The 27,344-nt window shown below is 38.3% G+C and overlaps 1 long non-coding RNA gene across 1 annotated transcript in view; it reads left to right on the forward strand.

Annotated features, from left to right (window-relative positions):
* Nucleotides 1–26,956, forward strand: part of LOC118238240 — an 89,940-nt gene extending 62,984 nt beyond the window's left edge. The window contains exons 3-6 of the long non-coding RNA XR_004768025.1: nt 22,648–22,734; nt 24,070–24,209; nt 26,159–26,234; nt 26,812–26,956. This is a non-coding gene — a long non-coding RNA (uncharacterized LOC118238240). The remainder of the gene's footprint in view (nt 1–22,647; nt 22,735–24,069; nt 24,210–26,158; nt 26,235–26,811) is intronic.
* The last annotated feature ends 388 nt before the right edge of the window (nt 26,957–27,344 follow it).

Raw genomic sequence — 27,344 nt, forward strand, 5'->3', positions numbered from 1 at the left:
AGTGGTGGTGCAGCCATTAATAGCAGCACTCCGGAGGCAGGGCAGGTAGAACTCACTAAGTTCGAGACCAGCCTGGTCTACAGAGTGAGTTCCAGGACAGCCAGGGCTACACAGTGCAACTCTGTATCAAAAAAAAAAAAAAAAAAAAATTAGGAATGCTTTGTAACTTTTACTTTTAGATTTTGGATCCTTTGGAGTCCAGCAAATATAATTTGTTTTTAAATGTGTAAAACAATTCTAACTGCCTGAGCTGATAGTCATGTTCTATACTTTATCACAAATAGGATGTCAGTATGCCAGAAGGCAAAGTAAATAAATAAATAAATAAATAAATAAATAAATAAATCTAATTTATTATAATGTTAAAAAAATTTTTGAACCTCTGAAATTTTTAATCTTGGTACAAGACAGTTTACTCCGTTGAAATCGGTCAGAAAATTTCTTGTAAAAAGAGATGCCAAACAAAGTCATCTCAAAGTTCCCTCTAGAATACCTTTCTCCCTTCAGATTTCCAGTGAAAACCTGCAGCAAATTTCTAGTGTCTTAATGCTAATGAGTTCCTATTGAGGACTTGCAATTGTCCAACATTACGCTGAGAATTTTTACACAATTTTCATTTGACCTTTTCCACAGTTCAGTTATTACTCTCCTATGTTATTACTCTCTCCTACATTTTAGACACCTAGGAAGCCTCCATAACTTGTTCATTTCTCATATGTTCCAATGGTCACAGTACATAAACACCATTTTAGATTGTCTTTATTAACTTTATGAAGGGGACAATAAAATTTACCTCATAAAGTGTCAGATCTTGTTTTTGTCAATCAGAAAACAAAAATCTTAAGGTTGATTTAGAAAGGCTAAAAAAATATAGTTCCCTACTTCCACTGGTTTAATGAAAATTCATTCCAGTGCATCAGTCATCAAGGTTAGTCACAGATTTTATAAAAGATAATATTATCCAAGATATCACTTAAGAATAGCCTTAAACTCCTGGAGTACAATTGAAGTGAGAAAGGAGCGGTAATATTAACAAAGGAGTGAAGACCAAGGTCAGCAGACCTGAGCCAGTGAGTGATCACTGACTCTGGTCTGACAAATGTGAAATCTGCCTAAGACTGAACTAGGCTTCCTTAATAAAGGTAACATGTGACTGGGACAATATATGAAGCCACTGGCAGTGAATCCAAGATCTAACACTAATGCACAAACTGACTTAGTGGAACCCATTCTATATGGAGAGATACGTTGCTCAGCCTAGACACAGGGGTTGTGGGGGAGGTGGAGAAGGGCCTTGGTCCTGCCTCAGTGAGATGATGGGTCAGACTTAGACTTCCTAGGGGAGTCCTTATGCTCTCCGAGGAGCAGCAGATGGGAGGTGGGGGAGGGGTCTGTAGGAGGAGCAGTAGGAGAGGAGGGAGGAGGAATTGGGATTATAGTATAAAATAAAATCTTAAAAAAAAGAACAGCCTTAAAATTGCATTCTAGTTACCTTATGCTGGCATTTAATAAACATTGGAATCCCATTAAACGATATGGTCTATGTGGTGTGAGTCTGCATAACTCATGCAAACCACCATGCTATAAAGGCTCATGCAGGATCAAGATCAAAATGATCAAAATCAGAATGAAGTTATTTAAAAACAAACAAACAAACAAACAAACAAAAAACAAAACTTGAAACCCATCCTCATGGTAGTTCAACAGTTCTCAACTTATGAGTCACAATCCGTTTGGGGGATCACATATCAGATACCTTGCATATCAGATATTTATATTACAATTTGTAACAGTAGCAAAATTACACCTATGAAGTAGAAAAAAATTAATTTTAAGGTTGGGAGTTACCACAACAGGAGGGACTTTACTTAAGAGTCACAGCATTAGGAAGCTTGAGAAACCTCTGTTGTAGTCAGTTCTGTAACCAAAGGCAAGTTACTCCATCCACATGGACTTCAAATTCTGTAAGGGACTGCACAGGAACATGCTACTCAGTGTTCTTTAGGTTCTCTTTTTTATATAATTTGTGATCATATACATCTATACAGTATATTCAGGGAAGTTTATAACAGCCGGGGCCTAATGGCAGCGGATGCTCAGTATTAAGGCTGAAGCAAAGCTCATGTTCTAGAAAGCAGGCCTGCATGCATGCTTCAGGACTTGGCATGAAACCTCTGCATGATGGCAAGAAATGCATTTGAGTCTTATTTACACACATAGATAGCAGTGGCTTTCAGAGTAACACTTCGGAATGCCACAATACATAAGGAAAAGATTCTTTGAGATATTGAAGACGATATTTGAGGAAAGTGGGAGGAAATCACCCTCATATTTCTTTAAGTCAGTGTTTAATCATATATTTGCAAAGGGGAAATTGTGACTAGCATGGCATGCAGCTGTGTGAGGAACAACTGAAAGGAGGCTGCAATTGGGTCTTAAATTAGAAGCACATCTGAGGATTGTTAACAATTTGTGAGTGATGGTAATTTGTTGGATTTTTCACTCTTTATTTGTGTATTTATATGACACATAAGAGACACAAAAAAAGGAGAGGGAGAAAGAAGAAAGGAAAAGAAATGATCAGGAGGGAGCTAGAAAATAGGAGACTGCTAAGCAGATACTGCAATTTGTGTACAGGCTTGATTTTGTGACAGACCCTTTCCTAGAAAGAGAAAAAAAATAAACAAAATCCTTTAAAATCACTAGAAAACATGTAAAGAGAACCCTGATAGGATCTTGTCCAACCACAATTTTCTTTCTTTTTTTTTAAAGATTTATTTACCTAATAATATATATATATATATATATATATATATATATATATATATATATATATATATATATATATATATATATATATATATATATGCTCTGTCTGCTTATGCCCCTGCAGGCCAGAAGGGGGCATTAGACCTCATATTAGATGGTTGTGAGCCACCATGTGGTTGCTGGGAATTGAACTCAGGACCTCTGGAAGAGTAGCCAGTATTCTTAACCACTGAGCCATTTTTCCAGCCCCAACCACAATTTTCAATAGCAGACACATTGAAAGGCAAACAGCGAAAAACAATAGAAAGTTCCTGAGTGGTGGCACATGCCCGTAATCCCAGCATTTGGGAAACTGAGGCAGGAGGATCATGGAATCTGGGCCAGTCTGTGCTGTCTATCAAGTTCTTGCTTCAAAAACCCCATATATTTTTAAACATTAAACTAAGAAATCTAGGGAACAAGACTACACTATATAATTTTAGAGCATAGAATTAACTTATTCTTAAGACCTAAGCGCCATTCTGATTGTGGAATGGTACAGATGTTTCATGTTTGCTTAGGCAATACTCAGCTACAAATAGGCCAATCTATATGCTGATCCTCAACTGTTTTATCCATTGGTCACACACAATTTCTGATACTGTCTAAGCAACATGCATACTCTCTAGGACAAGCTCATTCAACCTAAAAACACAAGTATTTAATACTTACTTGTACACTCTAGGTCATATAAAATCAAACAAAGAATTTAAGAAATACACTGACCTTTGTCATAGTCTCAGATACATTAAAGTGAATACCTAGAATTCTTCTCAATCTGTAAAAATTCTAAATTGATTATTCTTCCCTTCCTAGTTCTAAATTGAGATATTCTGTACAGTAAATCTCAAGTACAAATTTGTAAACCAGTAACTGGGGAACTTGTCATCAATGACTGTTGATTTTATTGTTGTTGTTCGAAGATGGAGGTTTCTGTCCCACCTGGTCCCACAGCCGCTTTGCTCCAAATAAACACACAAATACTTATATTAACTAGAAAACTGTTGGCCAATGGCTGGTGGTTCTTACTGGCTAGTCTTGTCTTAATTATTAGCCTATTTCTATTAATCTATGTATTTCTACATGGCCTTATCTTACCAGAGGATGCCAGGCACATTTCTACATGGCATCTCTCCTTGGCCCTTCTCCTGGTCTGATTGCCCCACCTATCTTCTTCCTGACTATTTGCCAATGTTTTATTCATCAACCAATAAGAGAAACATATATACATAAGGGCTTCCTCCATCAGTTGTGGCTTGTTTTGTTCTGTTTTGTTTTTACAGACAGAATCTCTCTATGTAGCTCTGGCTGTGCTAGAATGCACTACTATTTAGGTCATGCTGGCCTCAAACTCAAACTTGAACTCCAAGAGATCTGCCTGCCTCTGCTTCCTCAGTGCTAAGATTAAAGGCCATATGCAGACAATGAAAGGTCTGTTCTTTACCCTTCCCAAGTGATTCTGATTCTGATCTAGGTTGTAGATCAAAATATATACTTAAAGACAAGTATTCCTATCCATTGAGTCTAGGAGACTTCATAGACTTTAGAAACACTGATGCCTTGTTGCTAAGATTCCTTTGGCTATAAAGCATTCAAGTAGTGAAAAACAGAAAGTACTATGGAGAAAATAGCAAGTGGGAGGAGTCATTGAGGACAGATACGGTATAAAACAATTAAAAGATTTATCCATTTTGTCAACACCTATTGCTAATAAACACATCACAACATACATAATTGATAATAAGTAGATGAAGGGAGTGCCGTTTTGCTGGAGGTGACCAATTAAAAACACACAATAATAAGAGACAAAGGAGATATGCCCTCACAGGATTGAGAAGAGTAGGTAGTGAACGATGTTCAATTCTGCCAATAGGGGAAAGCACATTGAATTTCAAATGTGTGAGAAAGGGAGAGAATACTAGGTATTTCCTCCAGTCACAGGTGGATAACTAGCTGTATCCTTGCATCACCAGGAGACTACTAAAGTCCCTGTGGCATCAAAGTTTTACATTTTACATGACCTACAGTGGCTGTGAAGGGCCTGGTCCTGTGAGGGTCAAATTAATGCCTTTTGATGGTCATGAATTCATTGTAGAAGGAATATGCACTAACATGAGAAACAAATAAAGGCCATGCTGAGGGACCAGGCCAGTTTGCTAAGCAGGAAACAATGAGTCAGTTTCAGTGCAGCCATCACGCGTGCTGTGGAAAGTCTGCACGTGTTTGACTAACAGCTCCACTGACAAAGCTAAATTCCCAAGTGCACCTAAAATCTCACAGGCACTACTGATGCTGCAAAAACCCCTAGACGGTTAAATGAAGTGAATGATAATGCTAGTCTTTTCAATATTAAAACATTTAAATGGATGAAGGCATAAAGAGTCTGATAGAGGGAGAGGGAAACTGCAAAAGGTGTCAAAGTGTCTGATGCCACAAAAGGAGGAGTGTCAGGAAGGTGACCATGGCCTCTAAAGCACACAGACCTTCGAGAATCTCCCAGATGCTCTGTTTCTGTAGGTCTAACACGGCAGTATACCTAGAAGTCTCCCCCCCCTCTTTTCTTTCCTTTTTCTTTCTGTAAAAACAATTCCAGGGGCTGGGAGCTGGTGGTGCACAGTCCTTTGACCCCAGCACTCAGGAGGCAGAGGCAGACAGATCTCTGTGAGTTCAAGGCCAGCCTTGTCTACACATCGAATACCAAAACAGCCAAAGATACACAAAGAAACACTGTCTCCAAAAACCAAAAGCAGAAAGAATAAATAAATCTAATACTTTCTCTATGTGTATGTGGAGGGGAGGGTTGCATTTGTCACAGCTTGGGTATGAAGGTCAAAAAAAAACTTTTGGATTTATTAGTTTATTATTTTATGTGTGGGAGTGTTTTGCTTGCATGTGTGTATGTGCACCTTATACCTACCTAGAGCCCATGAAGTTAAGAAGAGAGTTTCAGATTCCTGGGCAACGAAGTTACAGCCAAGTGGGTGCTGGGAACTGACCCTAGCTCTCTGCAAGAGCAAGTGCTTTTAGTCACTGAGCCAACTCTCCAGCCCAGGTACAAAGGGTAGAGAACAATTTGTGGGAGTCAGTTCTTCCCTTCCACCAGGTAGAACCTGGAGAAGAAACTCAGACGGTTAGGCTTGGCAGCAGTGCCTTTCTTTTCTAATTCACCTCACTGGCTCCATTTCTCCTGCTTTCAACCGAATGCATTGGATTTCTGAATTGACAATTCCATTTTGTTAAGGCAAGACAAGCAGTATGTATAACTGTTGAAGTTACATTACTATCAATCTTATCTACATTTACTGGTTTCTGCATATGGGGATTATTATCCAGTCTGAAACCATGGGGAAGTTGTTCTACAGTTTTACTTGCTTTTTCCTGAGAAATCCTAAAACAGTACTCTACGATTGACTTTTAGTATCTATCTGGACATCACTTTACCAAACTCCATCTTCTGATCCTGCAAACTCTATTTAAAAAAAACATAGCCTTGGTATAGTATGACCCCCCCCCATGTGTGTTAATATGACATGGGCACGTCCATGTCCAGAGAGGTGAGAAGAGAACATGTGATCTGGACTGGGTATACAAGCAGTTGTGAGCGGGTGGGAGAGCCCAATTCTGCTCTTACTCAAGAGCAGCCAGTAATCTTAGCTGCCAATCCAGCTCTTTAGCCCTGTATGCTTATTCTTAAATGTCTACATTTTTCTCTCCTATTTCTTATTAGTTATGCTAATATGTTCTATTATTTCCTCCTAAAATGACCAGTTGCAAACCTCTTTGTGAGTGTTTTCCCCGTAGTCGTAGATTCTTGCATAGACACATAGCTATATCATAGCTGGATACCCATATGGATCAGATGCTTTTTCATTGTTCATCACATTGTGACAAATGGATTCTAAGGTGTCCCCCATAACTCCCACTTCCCTTACTTTGAGGATGACATCTGGAACTTCTAGTAAATTCAGTAGAGGGAAGATCATTGAAGACAGATGATTGTATGTGGAAACCGGTCCATAAGATTGCTAAGTATTAAGCTCCAGCTCCGTGTTATAGCATTTGCCCAGCATGTGTGAAATGTTGGGTTCTATCCTTAATACCACCAATTTTTTAAAGTGCCTTTGGTTTCATGTTCTTTTAACCAGATGTGGTGCTGTACATCTATAATCTTAGCAGCTGGAAAGCTGAGGAAGGAGAATTGTGAGTCTGGGGCCAGTCTGAGCTACAAAAGGAGACTGCCAATAGCAAGAACAGCAACAGAAAGAATATAAGTATGAGGTGCAGTGCAGTCAGCAGAGTGCTTGATCCCAGCACCATATAACTAAGCATGGTAATGTGTACCTGTAATTGGAGCATCCTGGAAGTTTAAGCAGATGAATCAGAAGTTTAGCCATCCTTGGTTAGACTGGGGTATTAGAGGTCCTGTCTCAGTAACAGCATCAAAAGTTCATAAGTCTCTAACTCTATCTCCATTTCACCTGAGGCACAGCTATTTGATCACCTAGACATGAGGTACAAAACAGAGACTTCAAACCAAATTTCAAGACATCTTCCATATTTAAAAGGATAGAGGTTGAAAAGGCTGGAGGTAATGATTGAAGGGAGACTTTCCGTACAGAGAAATATCAATTAAGTATGCCAGTGATCACTCCCCTGGAGAGTGACTGGGAGGCTTGTCACTCACCCTAGGACAATGACTGAGGCTTCTGTCAAAATGAAGACAGAGCCAAGAAGATGGGTAAATTGCTGAAGGAGACAGTAGAGCAGAGGGTATTTGTTGAGGAAAAAAACTGTGGTCAACATGAGGCCAACGTTGTTACATTTTTATGGACAATCTATGTACCACAAATTGGTAAAAAAAAAAAAAAATCACTTACCAACAAGCCCAAGGATGTGACTTTGACTCCCTGGCCCCACATGGAGGAAGAAGAAAATCAATTCCCTCAAGTTTTCCTTTGACCTTCACATGGGCACAGTAGCACACATGTGCCACACACATAGACACATAGGCACACACAATAAGCAAATAAAAATACAAATAAATAAATGTGTTTTTCTAATGAAGCTGTTCTACAGCCTGACCAAGAGTGATACTGTATATCCTTCTCCCAGAATGGTGGAAAAGCTTCTATAAGAAGATACTATGGTGGCCCAACACATGCCCATGGACTGAGGAAGAATTTGGAAATTACCAGGCAAAAAGAGTTGTACCTACCCACAACCAGTAAACTTCGGGGAGACACATCAAGTATTGCAAAGTTATCTAAAAATCCACAGACCATCCATTAGAAGTAACTACACTTTCATCCATTACCAAAACTTTAGAGTACCAGATCAGGGTAAATTAGTCATCTGAAATCTTTTCTGGTCCTTTCCCTATCCATACTCTCTTTCAAGTCACCACTCCCTTGATGCTGAAGGAGTCGGAAGCCAGTCAGTCATTGGAGGAAGAGAAAACAGGTAGTTGCCCCCCATCCCACACATCACCATCCCTATAGCTGGGAAGAAAAGCATTGTCTGTGAACAAAGCCTTCAATTATTTATCACACTGACTCTTCATATTAACTACTATACTGGCTTTTTCCTAAGCAAGCTGGTTGAACAATATTTTATTATCAAGCAGAAAGCAGAAGTTATGAGTTTGCCTTCAGTGTTACCCAACAGTTGAATTCCCAGACCTCTACTGAATAGCTTCGTGTACATGATCTCAGCCTACAAACACTGTACTTGCACTGTTTTGCTGTACTTCTCCAACTTAACTTCATGAATGTTCTCACAAATCACATGAGATCTCTCTCATTGATTCATTCATAATGGTTTGAATGTATCAGTAAATGTATTTGGCCTGTTGGTGGGCACATTCTTCCCCATTAAGTTTTATTTGTTTCTTTTTTCCTACAACAGCAAGTTTGTTTGTGTATTGTGTATGTAAGTGAGGGCATCCATGTGCCACCATGCAAGTGTGGAAGTCAGAGGACAACCTTCATGAGTTGTTCTCTCTCATTGTGGCCATGTTTCTTTAGTTTATGTCATGTCATTGCACAGAATCCTCCAGGCTAGCTAGTCTAGTGTTTCTGTCCAATTCTCCAGTCTCTGCCTCCCATCTCATTATAGAAGTGCTGGGATGTACATCTTGACATTTGACATTTGTTTGTCCATATTTTCTGATGATTGGACTCAGGTCATCAGGCCTACATAGAAAGTACTTTTGCTCACTGGGCCATCTCTTTGGCTTCAGCAACACATTTTAAATTTAACATGCAGCAATTAACATGTGCACATTTTAAAAATACTAGTGCTTTGTATTGCTGGTATATTCCCAATAACAAAATTTATTAACTTATATAGGCTCATGTAAATCTGCAAAAAGCCAAAAATGTTTATATATCTTCAATAAATACATGAGAGTGATTTGTTTTCACCAAATCTCAGTCAATACTAGGGATTAAATCTCTTTTCAATGTTTGCCACACAAAATGATAATCATGGTGTTCTTTTTTATTTCTTTAAAGAAAAATGAACTTCATGATTTTACCACAACCCAGACTCTCACACTGGAAAAGGCTATTAAAAAGACATACTAAATGTTTACTCTAACTTCATAAGTTTGAGGCCAGAGGAAGTGTGATTGACTAACCACAGTGTCAAGTTGGAAAGCTAGAACAGAACATGCCAATCACTGGCTCTTGCTCTTTAAGGCAATGCTTATATAGTCAGAAAGCCACTCTTCAGTGGGGAAGCTCATGTTTCATGAACAGATAAGCTGTGTTGATGAGTACAGTGCATTCGAAGCAGGCAGAACGAGTGTACCAGGACTGGCAAACACTAAGTTTGTGAAGGTGTAAATGCAGAAAGTTATGAAAAGAGGAAATCAAGGAACATATCCTCCCTGGATAAAGGAAGACTGGCTACTGGTGCTTACTATGAAGTATGGCTAGCATAAGAAAATTCCCCCTTTCAAACCATTTCAGAAAAAAAATGGTTTAAATTCACATGTGAGAAGTTAGTCATTTAATTTCAAGTGCACGGAAGTTATTGTGTACCTAGTATGTGCCAACAGTGTTGACATGCTTTTGACACTCAAGTTTATGAGTTTACTCATAATTCAGAGCTCCTGGGATACAGATGTGTGAGCATCTTGCTTTCCCCTAATGGCCCTTGCCATTAAAATATCATCATTGCCACTATCAGATATGACACTTTGAGAGAAATGTAAATCTATTCATATGAGATCTGTGCATATGCTTAATTTATGTTATCCTATAAAAGTTGCAGACCATTTTTCTCATTATAATATTTTAATGTGCTTTAATTTATGTTTTTTTGAGAAAGAACATTATCATTTTTCTCCTCCTGTAAATTCTAATGAAAGCTATTTTGTTGCTTTTCACTTGGTTATTTCAACAGATATCTTGAGCACTTACTTTAGTGTAGGCACTGGTTGTGTTTCTATGGCTACCAGTTGACAGCAGTATCCAATATGACACAAAAATTTAAAATCTATCAAACCAATGAAAAAAATGTTATGTAATTATTTTTCATTTTACATTTGTTCATTTATTCATAGAGGGGGGGAAAGGCTGATGGTATGAGCATGCCATAGCACATGAATAGAGGTCAGAGGATAACTTGTGAGAGTTGGTTCTCCCCATGCACCATGTGGATTCCAGGGATTGAATTCAAGTCATCAGACTTGGTAGCAAGCACCCTTACCCACTGAACTGTCATTCCAGTCCAATCTTACTTCTGTTATGATACCATGTAGCTAACATATCTAAACTGTCAGATCAATAAGAGAAACCTATACCTACATATGTATTGCATACTTTATCATAACTTGATGCAGGCTGGCAAGAAGGTTCATTAGGTAAGGATTCTTGCTGCCAAGCCATCCCTAGAACCCACTTGGTAAAAGGAGAAAATAGACCAGAAAGTTGTCTCTCATCTCTTATCTCTATAGGCATGCTGTGTCATGTACACACACACACACACACACACACACACACACACACACTAAACAAATGTTAAAAAAATAAATAATATAATATACTTAAAAATAACATAATAATGATGTATCTGGCACCTAACCATACAGTAGTTTCTTTTAAAGCATAATTAATATCAGGAGTCAAAGTTGCTATGTTCTAAATTCTGTGTCTACAACTCACTAGCCAAATGATTTTGAGCAAGTTATTTGAATTGATCCTAATTTTCTAATCTGCCAAATCAGAACAATAAAGTACATGTATAATGTCATAATGAATGTTGACATGTTTAGTATGTAATCTGTATCTGATATGCCAGTTCTTGATATAGTAAAAAGGTTGTAAGCAAGAAATGAGTGCCTGCACATTTGACAAACCCAGAGATAACTGGGAGTTTTGAGGGAAAACTTGGCATTTTGAAATTTATTTTCTAACTTTGATTTTTTTTGTAACTGATTTTTGTATTTAGGGTTTTTTTCCTATGTATAATTAAAAATAGTTAGATTTTCTTCCCTATCATCTACACAAATACCTGTTTTCTTTAAGGGTCTCACTGCAGATCTCACAGGTCACAGCAACACTAACTCAGGGGTACCCTTAGTGTCTAAGGCAGACCAAGATAAACTCTCACTGCTCTTGTTTTTCCCATTGAAGCCAGCATTAACTTACTCAACATGATAGCATGGCACGGTTAAATAATATTCATGACAAAAGGAGGCATCATAAAGCAAGGTATTACTTATTACTGAAAGCAACATACTAAACTCCATAAGATACTAGCCACCCTCTACGCACTGGAGACACACTAGTAGGCAATGGTTGTTATCATAGTGACTCATGAAAAAGTAACTGCCTTATATTTTCTCAAAACATAAGCAAAACTAAGGAAGAGAAATGCTAGCTGGAGCTTGTTACAACCTTCTTTCTCCTTATAAATCACATCATGCATTGCAATCTTTACCTTTATAATTGCTCAAACCTTTTAACCTTAGGATTAGAATAAGCCATACATGTTACCCTGGTAAGATGCCTTTGAGTCATGTGTACAAGATAAATCCCAATCTCTACTCTTGACAGTAAAGGACAATAACTGTTATGTTGATCTCGTTTCAAATGCTTTGCTCAGCTCAATTGCAGCAAATTTCATCATTCTTCCAATTCGATTGTCTCTATCAAAATGTCTGACTCCATCTGTGCCCTGGAGGAAAACCTTGCTTATTGGCCTCAATCTAATTATCAGCAGCCATCCATGAAGCGTAGCATGTCTTGTACAAATATTTTGACTGATCATCTACTGTGCTAGGAACTTGAAAAATGGTCTTGCTTCACACATGATTTGTTTTCTAAAAATATCAAAAGAGAATATGAAGTTGTGAAGGAGAAAAAAAAAAAAGAAAAACACTTTTATTTGGATGGGTGAGAAGGGATGGTATTTGGTGATCATAAAGAAATGTCAGATCGTTACTGTCTACAGGGAAACTGAAAGGGTCAGAAGGGAAACTAAAAGGGTCAGAAGCCATGAACATGTCACAATTCAACACCCAACAACTAAAGAAAACAATAAACAACAAGAAAGCTCTGTGATGATTTATCCTCTTGACACTTTTTAATGTTTTTTTCTTAAAAGTTTATTAATAACTGAAATATTCCTTCCAGTGAGAGTCAAAGAAATGAAGCATATTCATTTAACTTTTTTATTGGAGATAGACGGAAGGTGTAGAGAGCCGGAGTGAGAGAGCTGCTTTGCCTGTGTAGGGTTCTGGATTTCTCGGCTGCAGAGTACACACTCTAACTCAGACAGCTCGGTTATCTCTATCTGCTCTGATTTCTGGGATATGTGGCTGTTGGGAGATTTTCTCCATATAGTCTCAGTCCCACTGGATGGTTTCTCTCCACCCAATAGGGTCCCTGCAGCTGCTATGAAATAACCCCTCTGAGACTTAATATCTATTTACAATTGTTTGGCCATTGGTTTAGGCTTCTTATGGCTAGCACTTTCTTAAGTATTAATCCACAACTATTAATTTATGTATCTTCATGTGGCCTTATCTTACTGCAGACCATCCAAGCATCCTACCTTCCTGGTAGCTACATGCCCCACCCCCACCCCCACCCGACTCTGCCTATTACCTTTCTTTATCCTTCTTTGGATTTCCTGCCTGGCTAAATTCGGCCTGCCCATTGGCTGGAACAGCTTAATTTATCAACTAAAAGGGAAACATATTTTCACAGCATACAGAAGGACATCCCCATCATGTGGCTGATGTGATTCCTGTGAGAGTACAGTCATTCCCATAATGGGTTAAATAAGCTACAGTAGTAATTTGTAAGTCAGAAAGGAAGTAATTTTGGCTTTTTATACCTACTTTCTTTTTCTTTCTATTATCTGAAAAGAATAGATACATAAAGACAGAGAACATGGCATGCCTATAGGAATAAGACTGAAAAACTTCCCAGTTGGACAGAAAAATAGAACTGATATAGATACAGGGTGGTTTATTGGTGGCCATGTGGAATAAGACCTTGACAATATTTCTGTTTGTTTGAAAGAAAACCTGACAAAGGAAAGAATGAATATTAGCCACAAAAAGTCAACTTCTGTTTAAGGAATACCAGATAGAGTCACGCAAAAGCCTTGTCTCAACAAGAAGGGAAAAAATAGGATAATGTTAAAAATTATGACATAATGTATGCACAAAAGTATGTTAAATGGATAAATATGAGATTTTCTTTTACTAGAATGAAACAGGTCTTTGTTCTGGGCCCACTAGCGTTCTCTGGCTGAGAAACTTGAGCGTTATTGTTGCTTCTTCATTATTAATTCTGCCCCATTTTCATGACCAATTAATAATCAACAAATGGAAAGTATATTTTGCATCTTCAGTGTTTTCATGTACTCACTGGTCCCTCTCTTCGAGTTTGGTCTCAGATGAAGCTCTCATCCCTTATAGTCATCCCCATATGGCTTTTCATCTACTTCAGCTCCAGAACCCACCTACAATAAGTACACAAGTGCCAGAGGCCACTTTCATTGATTCTTTTATGATTAATAATAGAATGGGGCTGTGGATGAAATACAAATTAAAACCTTATTTGGTCCAATTAAATGTGGTTTACTAATCAGTAAATAAGATATATTCTCTAACCAAACTTCTCATAAGTGGTAATATTTATGTAGATAACTATAAGTATAATACAATTAAGAAAAAGCAATGTAGCAATTCAAGAATAGTTAATGAGTAGCTGGTCAATGTTCACACACACACACACACACACACACACACACACACACACACACACACACACACACGGAGAAAGAGAGAGAGAGAGAGAGCTCTGAGTTGAGAGGTAGTGAAGAACTATATGGGCTGAAATAAATTCCTGATATTTCTTTGAAGAATGTGATTTTAATATACAACACCTTAAAAAGGTAGTAGAATAGCTACAGAGAGGAATTAATTTACCAAAATATATCAACATTTTGAAGCATTTTGAAGTAATACCATGAATATAAGACCTAGACTATTTATAGTACCAACACTATATGGGGTGATAGAAAGCATTTGGTCCAATTAGAATCTTGTGTTTTGTTTTTACAAATTGGAGTTGGAAGCATATACATAATTTCACCCTTGATTTGGGAACAAATCCCTATTTTTTTAACATAAAAAGGCTATTTAATGGGAGTAACTCTTTTGATTATTTAGAGTATCAATATTTAAGTGGATACAAGCTATAAAAACCACATGTCTATTTGATAAATTTAGCAATAAATGAAAGACATTAGGTAAGATAAAAACCCCTGAGGCAGCAAGCAAGAGACTTGGATCCAGCTTCAGTATTGTCACCAACTGCGTGCCTGACCTCAGTTACTCAAAGCAATGTCCCAGATCTTGGAAGTGTGCCTTGTTTGCAAAAGGTCAATATTAAAATGAGTGATGCCCATTCACTCATGAAATCATGTTCCTGTGCAGAATGTTGGAAGAACTTATATCTGGTGTTTAATTTTTTTATTGGAAGCATCAAGACACAGAAGGCAGCTTCCTCAATAACCCTAGACTCTTGGAAAAAAAAAAAAGTAAGATACTTGAAAATGTAGGCAATGTGTTCTTCATCACTGTGAGAAATACTCTTAGATACCATGACTACCTAGAAAAAAATGCAGTTTTTTTATTGGAAAGAGATAGTATTGAAGCTTATCTATAAAATAATAAAACATGTTAGACCAAACAGTATGTGAAATTTATAGGAAGACAAATCATACTAATTAGAAAAATTATCTAAGGTCGCTCTCTTCTGCTTCAACTGTGTTGACTTAATATGGAGAAACAAAAGACCCAGGATAGCCAAAACAACCCTATACAATAAAGGAACTTCCAGAGGCATCACCATCCCTGACTTCAATCTCTATTATAGATCTATAGTCCTGAAAACAGCTTGGTTTGGGCACAAAAATAGACAGGTAGACCAATGGAATAGAGTTGAAAACCCTGATATTGGTCTATACTCTGCCCTCTGTCCTGCAGCAGGTGCCCTAGCCTCAGAGCCTTCATCCAGTGGCTGATGGAAGCAGAGGCAGACATCCACAGATATACACTGAAGTGAACTCTGGAACTTAGTTGCAGAGAGGGAGGGATGAAGATCAAAGGGGTCGGTACCAGGCTGGTGAAACCCACAGAAACAGCTGGCCTGAACAACGGGGAGTACATCGACCCCAGACTGCTGTCTGGGAGGCCAGCACAGGACTGATCCAGACCCCTGAACATGGATGTCAATGAGGAGGCCTCTGCACTCTAGGGGAACCCTGATAGCGGATTAGTATTTTTCCCTGGCTTAAGAAGGGACTTGAGAGCCCATCCCACGTAAAGGGATGCACTCTTGGCCTGGACACATGGGGAAGGGCCTAGACCTGGCCCAGGATGATGTGGTGGACTTTGGGGAGCCCCCATCGAGGGCCCAACCCTGTCTGGGGAGTGGAGGGTGGATGGGGTGGAGGGTAGGTCAGGGTGGGGGAGGAGGGGTGGGGATGAGGAAAGGGAGAGGGAGAAGGGATTGACATGTGAAACAAGCTTGTTCCTAATTTGAACTAATAAAAAAAGAAGAAAAAAAAAGAAAACCCTGATATTAACCCACATACCTACGAACTACTGATTTTTGACAAAGAGGAATCTAAAATGGCTGAGAGACACATAAGAAAGTGCTCAACATCCTTAGCTGTCAGGGAAATGCAAATCCAAACAACTCTGAGATACCATCTTACTCCTGTCAGAATGGCTAAAATCAAAAACACCAATGACAGTTTATGCTGGAGAGGATGTGAGAAAGGGGAACACTCCTCCACTGCTGGTGGGAGTGCCAACTTGTACAGCCACTTTGGAAATCAGTATGGTGACTCCTCAAGAAAATGGGAATCAGTCTACCACAAGATCCAGCAATTCCACTCTTAGGCATATACCCAAAAGAAGCACATTTATACAACAAGAACATCTGTATAACTATGTCCATAGCAGCATTATTTGTAATATCAAGAACCTGGAAGCAACCTACATACCCCTCAACTGAAGAATGGATGGAGAAAATGAGGTACATTTACACAACGGAGTACTACTCAGCAGGGAAAAAACAAAACAATGGAATCTTGAAATTCATAGGCAAATGGATGGAACTAGAAGAAACCATTCTAAGCGAGGTAACCCAGTCACAAAAAGACAAACATGGTATGTACTCATTCATATATGGATTTTAGACATAGAGCAGAGGAGTAAAAGCCTATAATCCACACCACCAGAGAAGCTAGGAAACAAGGACCCTAAGAGAGACATACGTGGTCCCCCAGAAAAAGGGAAAGGAACAAGATCTCCTGAGCAAATTGGGAGCATGGTGGGGGTAGCTAGGAGAGTGAGGAGGGGAGAGGAGGACATGAGGGAGCAGTAAGGTTGAGTCAGGGGAAGAAAGAGAAGAGCAAGATAAGAGATACCATAATAGAGGGAGACATTATAGGTTTAAAGAGAAATTAGGCACTAGGGAAATGTCCAGAGATCTACAAGGATGACACCAACTAACAATCTAAGCACCAGTGGAGAGGCTACCTTAAATGCCTTCCCCTGACAATGAGGTTGATGACTAACTTATATGCCATCCTAGAGCCTTCATCGGGCAGCTGATGGAAGCAGAAGCAGACACCCACAGCTAAACACTGAACTGAACTGGAATCCAGTTTCGAAGAGGGGGGAATGATGAGCTAAGGGGTCAAGACCAGGCTGGTGAAACCCACAGAAACAGCTGACCTGAACAAGTGGGAGCTTATGGACCCCAGACTGAAAGCTGGGAAACCAGCATGGGACTGATCCAGACCCCAGGAATGTGTGTGTCAGTGAGGAGGCCTCGGAAATCTATGGGGCCTTTTGTAGTAGATCAGTACTTATCCCTAGCATAGGAATGGACTTTGGGATCCCATTCCACAGCCTAAACACACGGGGGAGGGCCTAGGCCCTATCCCAAAGGGTATGACAGACTCTGAAGATTCCCCATGGAAGGCCTCACCCTCCCTGGGGACCAGAAAGGGTATGGGATAGGTAGGGTGTTAGTTGCAGGGGTGGCAGGGGAGGGAGAGGGAACTGGGATTGACATTTAAAACAATCTTGTTTCTAACTTAAATTTAAAATGGGGAAAAATTAATAAAAAAGGAAAAATTATCTAAAATCAAAATGAAGGAAAAAGTCACGTGAATTCTGTCTTCCGAGGGCTTTAATTAATTAATTAATTAATTAATTAATTAGTTTAATTAAAAGCATGTGCCCCCACTGCCCAGCATATGCAAATATTTTCTACATAGATACCTTTTTCATTTTCCTCTTTTCTCCCTCCCTCCCCCTCTCCCATTTCCTTCCTCTCCCTCTCTCCCCCTCTCTTTCTCATCTGCCTCTCTCACAATCTCTCTTTCTCTCTCACTCTTTCTTTCTCTCTCTCTTCTTTTCTCTCTTTCTCTCTTTCATTCTTTTTTCTCTTGGGTGAAAAACTCCCTAAGTTGTACCTATGTGCATAGGATTGCAGATCTGGGGGCTACCTTGGATAAAAGACTATTTTTCGAACTTTTATTCCTAAATTAGGAATAAAAATGACACAGAACTATGTCTTTTCTCATAACAAAAAAGCAGTATGGCTTTGTCTTGTGGCAGCTATGCCACAATGAAGAGTAATAGAGTCAGCAATGACAATTGAAATTATGTCCCTGGACCCTTTATCATCTCACCATAATTCTACGTAAGAGTTCTGAGCAGAAAACAGTTCTTGGAAATTCTTCTCACTCATTCTCTTTTGTTCTCTCTCTTGTTCTCTCTTCCCTACAATGTGTTTCACCAAATAGGTTTCCCTTTTCCCAGTGGAATGTATGCAGTAATAATTTTCCATTTTATCTTAACAAGCAAATAAACGAACAAAAAAATTTTCAGTGGTTCTTTCATCAAACAATTTGAGAAATCATCCAACACCAATCCCATCTCTTAAATGGTGTCACAATCATATCATGAAGTCTTTTCTACGACTTGCTTCTAAAATACGTTTCAGGAATGAAAAAAGAGAGAGAGATGGAAAATTAGAAGATAAATAATATAAAGCCTAGTCTGGTAGAAAATAAATAAATTTTAAAAGCATTGTGCTTAAGCTTCTTAGGTCATTTTGAGTCATTTGACATGTTGTAAAAGTGATGATTAACTTAGATTTGAACTCCAGAAATATCTGAGACACACCCACAAACCAGGATGGGTGGCAGCACAACCCTTCCTGGCTCTGTCTTTACTGCTTAAAGTTGCAGCTTCATTCTGAAGGAAAATAGTGACTCTCTCCTTGGGTCCTAAGTTCAAGTCAGTACTAAGTGCAGTGTACTTTTTCTCAGGCTTGTCAGGCTCACAATCAATCTTGAGAGTTTGATAGCAAGACTATATATTTTTTGGAGTTTTTCTTGTTTTTACTCATTAATTTTTAAGACTATATTTTTTTCTTGGCACGTCTTTAATATATATTTTGGATGACTGTTTTTATTTTTTTATCTTACTAGCTGCTTTCCATTCCCTCTGATTTTCTATTAGACTTTCCTGTTTGTAACATTGGCCATTATTTATAAAACTATACCATAGCAACTGATAAAAGCACCTTTGTACTAGAGTTTCATATTGTGACCTTCGGTGGTGAGTATTTAATTTGTTGTGTATACTTATGCATATGCATGAATGTATAGACATTCAACACTCTTGTTCTTGGAGAGGAAACATTAATGTTAGTTTGTCCTCATTTTGGGTGTCTACCCGACCTTCCTGATGTGATGCTAAGCTCGAGACAAAGCTTAAATCCAAGGGGCAGCTGCGGTTGTTGTCCGAACTATTATTATCAAATATAACAGAAGCAAATGTCTTCAGAATGGTGAAAGGAATATATAGGTACTGGAATATATAGGTTGAATATCTATATATTCAACCAAAATGTTTGTCCAGAAAAACATCAGATTTCAAAATGAAGATGAAATGAAAGTAGTTTTAGAAATGAAATCTCTGAGAAGTCATAAGACAAATGCAATTATATGCCCTAAAACACTAAACACAATTTTCAAATGTCAGTCAGATAACAGGAAACTTGTTCACATAAGAGCATGAGAAATGATAAACATTGAGTTAGTTATTATCATTTAGTTTCTTTTGAAAATAACATTATATTATAATCATGCATATAAATAGTGAATATTTAACAACAGAGTAAAAGAGTCACCTCAAAAAACAGGACCTTATTTGATACATGAAGAAGGAACTTCAAGCACACTGTGACACAGGAGTCACATTATAGCTTCAGTAACAATTCCTAACCAAAGCCAAGAGAGAAATTAAAATTAGATTCTAAAAAGTAATAGTTTAACTCAAAACAAAGTTTAAAAACAAATGGAACCACAGAAAGTGACACTGGGGTGGGAAACAGAACCACCAAAAAAAAAAGGGGGGCAAGATTAAAATTTAATATAGCCAAATGTATAATCACATTAAATGTTATAAAAAAAAAAACAACTAAAAACAGAGCTTATCAGACCAGAAAAAAAGGAAAGACCATGTCACGAAGGTGCACACAAGGGTCATATAACAGTAGAGTTACATTATAAGGAGAGGATTATTACAAGTTGTCCTTTGCGAGTTTGGAGCATAAAAGTGTGATCCGATGTCAGTCACAGGCAAGGGAGACCGTAAAGCAGGATAGCAGCGAGAGAAGAGATTCTATGGCATCTGTCTCCCCTGGGAAGTCCGTATTCCCACTCTTAAATGTTAACACCTCCTTTTCACACTCTACCTCTTCTCATCTTGAACTCTCTTCTGCAATGACATTGAGAACCCCAATTTCACTCAAATATAGGTGTGCTAGGGACACTAATGTGGAGCCATGTCTCTCATTTAATATTAGCTCCTTGGCACTCATGAAAGGTTGAAAGTTACTGATGAAAAGACAGAATGAAAAGGAAGGAAGGAAGGAAGGAAGGTGGGAGAGAGGCAGGGAAAAAAGAAGAAAAGAAAGGACAACAACAAAAAGGGGGGAAAAGTTACTAGTGAAGGAAAGTAATCTAGGAAACTCTGTTGTCTTTTATAAAATAAATATTGAAGTACATATTATAGCAAAAAAATAACTTTTGTCAAATCATTAACTATCATCTAACTCACTAGAAAAAGAGAATACAAACAACACACTGGAGAGTTTTGGGAAGCTGAATTTTTGGAGTTTTCAACATGTGATGGCTTAACAATTTTTAGAGCAGCTCAAAGCCAGTAATTAGGCTGTAAGCCAAATTCATTCACCATTAGGTTAAAAGGCTTGAGAGGTTGGTTGCAGAATTCTCATTGCTGGCAGTGTCAGAAATGTTGCTATGTAAATGTTTAGGATTATGACTGTTTTGCTGAACTTTCTGCACAGAAATTCAGCAGCACAGAAAGTAGCCCCAAGTGTCACCAGATGGGACTTCATAAAATTAAAAGGTTTCTATACAGCCAAGGAAACTAGCAGCAAAGCACACAAATAGCCCACAAAATGGGAGCAAATACCAGCTATAATCCAGATAGGAGTGCTAACATCCAGAATTTGCAAAGAACTACAGAAATTAGATTCCAAAGAAAGAAGCTGCCAAAAAACAAATGCTAGTGAAAAGAACAGCTTTTAAAGGGATAAACACAAATGGCCAATAATTATTTCAAAAAGTTCTCAATATCCCTAGACATCAGGGAAATCCAAATTAAAACTATTTTGAGAAACTGCCTCACCTCAGTCAATAGCACATCTGACAACAAATATTGGAGAGGATGCTGGGAAAGAGGAACATTTGCTGCTGGTGGGAGTTCACAGTCTGACAGACATTTTGGATATCAGTTGGAAGGTTTCTCTCAGAATTAAAAATAGAACAACCATATGAACTACCTGCTTCTTCTCAGGGCCACCCAGAGACTTTCCTATCCTGCCAGAGAAATGTGCACCTCCATGTTTACTGCTTTATTTACAATATCAAGGAAATGGAACCAGCCTAGATGTCTGTCCACAGATTACAGGATAATGAAAATGTGATACATGCACAAAATATAATAGTATTCAGCTCTAAAAAAAAATGAAATTGGTAGGAAAATGGTCCCACTTGGAAAGTATATTAAGTTACCAAAAGTCAGAACGGGGGGGGGGGAAGGAAAGAAAATATATTCTCCCTCACATGCAAATACAGGTATAAACATGGGTATAACGTTAAATTTTGTAGAAAAAAAAGACCAAGAGAGGGAACTACTAGCTGATGAGGAAGGAGCGGATACAGGTAAAAGGACGCATGAGTCATGGGAGGGGATACAAAGCTAATTGCCTTTCTAATTTCCTCTCTGTCACAACTTTCTTTTCCTTTTTTGGCTACTTAAGTGTATAAACATATAATTGGTAGTAAAAGTAGGAAACCATCAGCTCAGCACCAGAATGGCCATTGTAACTGTATAAAAGTTCACCGAGATGTACAGTTTGGGACTGGATGAGTGTTCGAGCAGCTACTTTAGTAGTAGAGGATGTTTTATTTGTAAGTTTATCACAGTAAAGTGATTGATTTTGAAAACTGCTTGTGAATTTGAACTAATTGAATTAAAACTGAGTGTCTCAGCAAACTAATCGTAACGCATCTCAGTTTTTAAAAATGAAGCAGTTAAACTGGAAATGCTTTCTTCATTCCCACTAAGTACCCAATGTTCTTGTCCTTGGAGACATCACTTACAATGAAAAATGACAATAAACCTTGACAGGCAGCAGAGCATTTGCAATAGAGTTTGGTCACATAGGCATTCAATAAATAAGTGTGTACCTGTTGAAATAAATGAGTTTATTTTTTAAAAAATACTAAGCTCTACTTAAAAAAAAAAATCACAGCATGATGTTTGTCTATTCCACAAAAGTCAGAAGAAATATCTGGCGAAAAAGCAGTTTAAAACTCCCGCACAGAAATAAATCAATACCTTTGAAGTTATCAGGAGAAAGGCATATTTTGACTGCTTACAAAAGAACCATAGTGACTTCACTTAGTTTAAACATTGAGAAATCCTGAAGTAATTGGTGCTTTTAGAACTGAACCTGTGTATTACAAACTTTACGCTTTATTACCCCCAACACAAAGAGGTGACAATACTCCCTTTATGTCTTAAATTTATAGAAGGCACTTAAACAGGAGTGTTTGCTGAATTGGGGTAAGGAGAGTATCCTACAAGAAATATGCTGTTTCCATGAAAACAAACAAACAAACAAACAAAAAACCCAAAGCAACTGTAAGAGGAAACCAGTGCAAATAACTCCTCTATCATCTTTATTTTAGGTCAAGCCATTTGGAAGCAAGTTCCGGGATTTTGGAGTAGGACAAATAGTATCACCCACTGAGCTGACCAGAGTGGGAAATGCTAAGGTTTGCATTTTAAATATCCACAATTGCTTTTCCTTTATATGACCAGTGTTCCCTGACCCAGACCACAATTGGATGGGAGCCTGGGTTATAGAGTAGATTGGTACCAGCAGAGAGAGCAAGGCAAGTACGTTGATTTTAACTTTTCTAAGTGTAGCAGGTGGTTGAGGGAAATCTATTTCAATATTCGTTCAAATTGCTAAAGGTTTCTGGGATAAACAACATGGTTGCACTACTGAGCGGTGTAGAGATAGATAATCATCCCCAAGTTCAAAGGACTCCTGGTTTCCCCGAGTCTTAGCTCTTCAATCGGCACGAGAAGGAATTTAATCCGAGGGCTACTTCGTTAGTCCTCACATTAAACAGGCTTTCTGTAACTAATCTTTTCAAGACCCCTGAACTCAGCAACGAACACGACGGAGTGTTGCTCCTGCCGAGAGACATGTGCACGACAGATTCGGTAATTAGTTGTTGAGTGAACGACTCTTAAGATGAATATTCTAAAGCCTTTTTTCTCCAGATTGCAACTATACTAGAATGAGTCAAATGTGCTCAGGGTTAGTTACGTGGTTCCTCTCCTCCGGCATTACCAATCTTTCACTGGGAGTTTGAAAGCGCATTTAACCCCAGCTCTTTTCTGCCAATCCTCCCCTTTCCTCCATTCTTGTTTATCAGTAGCTTTTACAGTCTCTGGAAAGTTTTGTAATGTTTATTCCTTGGATTATTTTTATTACGAATTTGCTACTGCTGATAAAATGAAACCAATTGATATTTTATCCAGTCACAACAATGAGGTCTTTGTAAGTTTTAAGAGTTTACCCATAAAAATCTTGAATTTCTCTATGCAAACCATCTGTCAGCCATGCTCAGTGCAGCTGGCAGCTTGCCAGCTTTATTCCCGCGACACCGTCATCTACCAAGAGCTAAAGCACAGCGTTCAGTGGGCTTCCTGGCACAAATGGAAACAGTTTGCACAAGGATATGTTGAACTTTTTGCTGTGCTATTCATGAAGATCTTTAATCTGCTCAGGGAGGTATTTATGGCCTGCCTTTGTTTGTTTGTTTGTTTGCTTATTTTTTACTTTTTAAAATACTTTTTCCTAAATTTCATCAACAAAGGTGTCTACATCTATTGAAATATCCCGTTCTCATTTAACCATTGTTCTCTTGCCATACATTGAAAGAACATTTTAATGACTTCTTTTTTGAGAAAATACTGTTATTTTTATTGAAAACAAAAACCAAGTAATTTGAAAACAATTTCTTTAGGATTTTGCATTTATGTACATAAATATCTGTGTATGCACTTTTAATTGTATGGATTTCTCCTTGCTTCAGGATCAACTAGTTAAACGAGTTTGAACAAGTGAATTGGAAGGGCTACTGAGGAAACAACCCAGTTGGTGAAATGTTTGCTACATTAGCGTGAGGATCTGAGTTCAAATCTCCAGCAACCATGTGAAAAGCAGGGTATTGTGGTATGGACCTGTGGTCCCAGAGTTGGGAGGGTGGAGACGGGTAGATCCCTGGGCCTTCCAGGCTCAGTGCAGGTTCCTTGAAAGACCTTGTCTCAAAACAAAGAAGAGAGTGATTTAAGAAAACACCTTGTCCTCACACACACGTGTATGTGCATACATGCCCAGCTGCACACAAGCATGTGTACCCACACAAATATACATACACATGCGTGCAAAGTAAATTAGAGAGCTTCCCCATTTTCTTAGTCTCAAAGTTGTGAGCACGTGATCATAATTGTTAAAAACAAAAAGAATTTATCAAGTATTTATTTTGTGCCACACACTATTCTACTATGAATTAATTTAATCTGCAGGGAAATACTACAAAAAAAAAAAATCACTATCCTGTTAACACAAAATCACATCCCTCCCCTTAAAGGGACTAAGAGATAATTTCCTGTGGAGTGAAATCTGAATGACCATAGCCTGAAAACACAGATTTTCTTACCCCAAATGCTATCTATATTCCAACACAGAAGCAAGAGAACCAAGAAAGCTGCAAATCAACACTTATTAGTGGAAACATCAGAAAGATATCTACAGCAAGATGGGGAATCTCTCCTCTAGACCTCAGATGCTGTAGTTGACTTTCTGAGCTTTCAGGTTGATGGAAGCTAGTGATCTTGTAAGCTAATAGATCCCAAGAAGTTTCTGTCTATTAGTCACATAATGTTAATTGGACACAGAGGTGGGCAAAGAACAGCTGTTTGGAGGGAGTAACTCTAGTCTGAGGTAATTTGATCTGCAACATTCTAGCCTCTGCACATCATAGCATTCTAACTGGTCAGTCTTTGCTGACACAACTTATTTCCAGAATTCTCTTTGACAAAGCATAGTTTACATATTTAATAGTTAAGAGATATTAGGTAATTAGAATCACATTGTAAATCCCTGAGAAAAAAATATATCAGGAAAACTTTCATCTGACAATGCATGTCTAAAGAGTCCATAAGAAAGTGATAAGGAGGCTGGGTAGTGGTACAGAGCAGGCAGAGGAGGTGAATCTCTGAGTTCCAGAACAGCCTGATCTACAAAGTGAGTTCTAGGATAGCCAAGGCTACACAGAAAATAAACAGAACAAAAATAAAAAATAAAAAAGATGAAGCCAAAAGGAAAACCAAGAAATACATTGAATTGAATACAAATGAAACAACATATTGAAATCTATGAGCATATTAGCTATGACAGACAAAACTTATGACACCTGCTGCAAAAGATAGACTAATAGCTTCCATGTTAAGAAACTAGAACATTAAAAATAATAAACAAAACCCCACATATGCATCAAGCAGAAGAAAGGTAGAGAGAGAAAACATAAGAACAAAAATCAAGAAAATTGTCCAGCAGTGGTACTCAACCCCTTTCACAGGGGTTACATATCACATATCATGCATGTCAGATGCTTGCTTATAATTCATAACAGAAGCAAAATTACAGTTATGAAGTAGCAACAAAATAATTTTATGGTGGTGGGGTTGTCATCACAACACAAGGAACTGTACTAAAGAGTCTTAGCATTTGGAAGGTTGAGAACCACTGCTGTAGAGAAAAACAGTATCTGGGTATTGGTGTCCCATGCCTTTAATCCCAGCTCACTGTAGAAGATAAACTACTCAAGGCCAAGCCATGAGATACAGGTATAATTAACATAGCCATGGATGGCTACATTTGCAAAATACAGTGAGGACTGAGAAGTAGAATCTGAAGGTAAAATACACTATAAATGTTGCTTTCTTTCCTTAGTTGATTTTCTTTCACAGTATCCAGATGATACAGTAAAAACCTGAGATGTTTTTACTGACACTGTAGACTTGAACTTGAGTGGAAGTACAATAGTAATGACTGAACTAAGAGGTGGGTAATTGTTTATTTATCCACTCACTCAGTTTTTCTAATTTTCTCTTTTGCAGTGCTGCAGAGGGGACAGACGGCTGTGTAGATGCCAGGATGTCCTCCTATGACACTCCAGCCCCGCTTGTATCACAGGTGCCATGTTCTGTTTCCTCTTCTTTGTTTGAAATGAAGATGCTGAATTAGATCAGCAGCTTATCAACTGTTAGCTACAGAATATTTTCTGTGCTTTGTTTTGTTTTGTGCTGAACTAAAATCTCACAGATTGGGTACGCTAGATACAATGGTGGCACACACCCTTAATCCCAGCACTTAGGAGACACAGACAGGTGTATCCCTGTGAATTTGATCGAGTACCAGGACAGCCAGGGCTATACAGTGACTCAGAAACACACACACACACACACACACACACACACACACACACAGAGAGAGAGAGAGAGAGAGAGAGAGAGAGAGAGAGAGAGAGAAACAATAATCAACAAAAGGTATGCTGGCTTCTCTAAAGCAGTCAAAAGAACTGGTAAAGATCTAGCAAAGGAAACAAGACAAAAGACACCGGTTAGCAGGAATGATACTGAGTTATTAGTACACACTGTAAAATCAAGAGGGCAGCAAGGGGTGTAGTGAGAATGGTATTCAGAAATTTGTTATAAAGATCAATTGAAAAAATAATTTTCTTTTAAAAATCTCTTTTAAACATCTGCTGTAGGCACCTACAAACACCTGAGTTTTTGACAATCCAAATTTCTACGATGGAACAAAGAGAACATCTTCAACAAATGGTGCTGGCATAACTGGATGCCGACATGTAGAAGACTGCAGATAGATACAAGCCTATCGCCATTCACAAAACTTAAGTCAAAATGCATCAAAGACCTCAACATAAACCCAGCCACACTGAACCTATTAGAAGACAAAGTGGGAAATACCCTTGAATTCATTGGTACAGGAGACCGATTCCTGAATATTACACCAGTAGCCTGATATCAACAATTGATAAATGGGACCTCCTGAAACTGAGAAGCTTCTGTAAGGCAAAGGACACAGTCAACAAGACAAAACCGCAGCTCACAGAATGGGAAAAGATATTCACGAACCCCACATCTGACAGAGGGCTAATTTCCAAAATATACAAAGAACTCAAGAAGCTAGTCACCAAAACACCAAAAAATCCAATTAAAAAGTGGGGTACAGAACTAAATAGACAATTCTCAATAGGGGAATCTAAAATGGCTGAAAAAC

Source organism: Cricetulus griseus, chromosome 2 (assembly GCF_003668045.3).
Source record: "Cricetulus griseus strain 17A/GY chromosome 2, alternate assembly CriGri-PICRH-1.0, whole genome shotgun sequence".
NCBI lineage: Eukaryota > Metazoa > Chordata > Mammalia > Rodentia > Cricetidae > Cricetulus > Cricetulus griseus.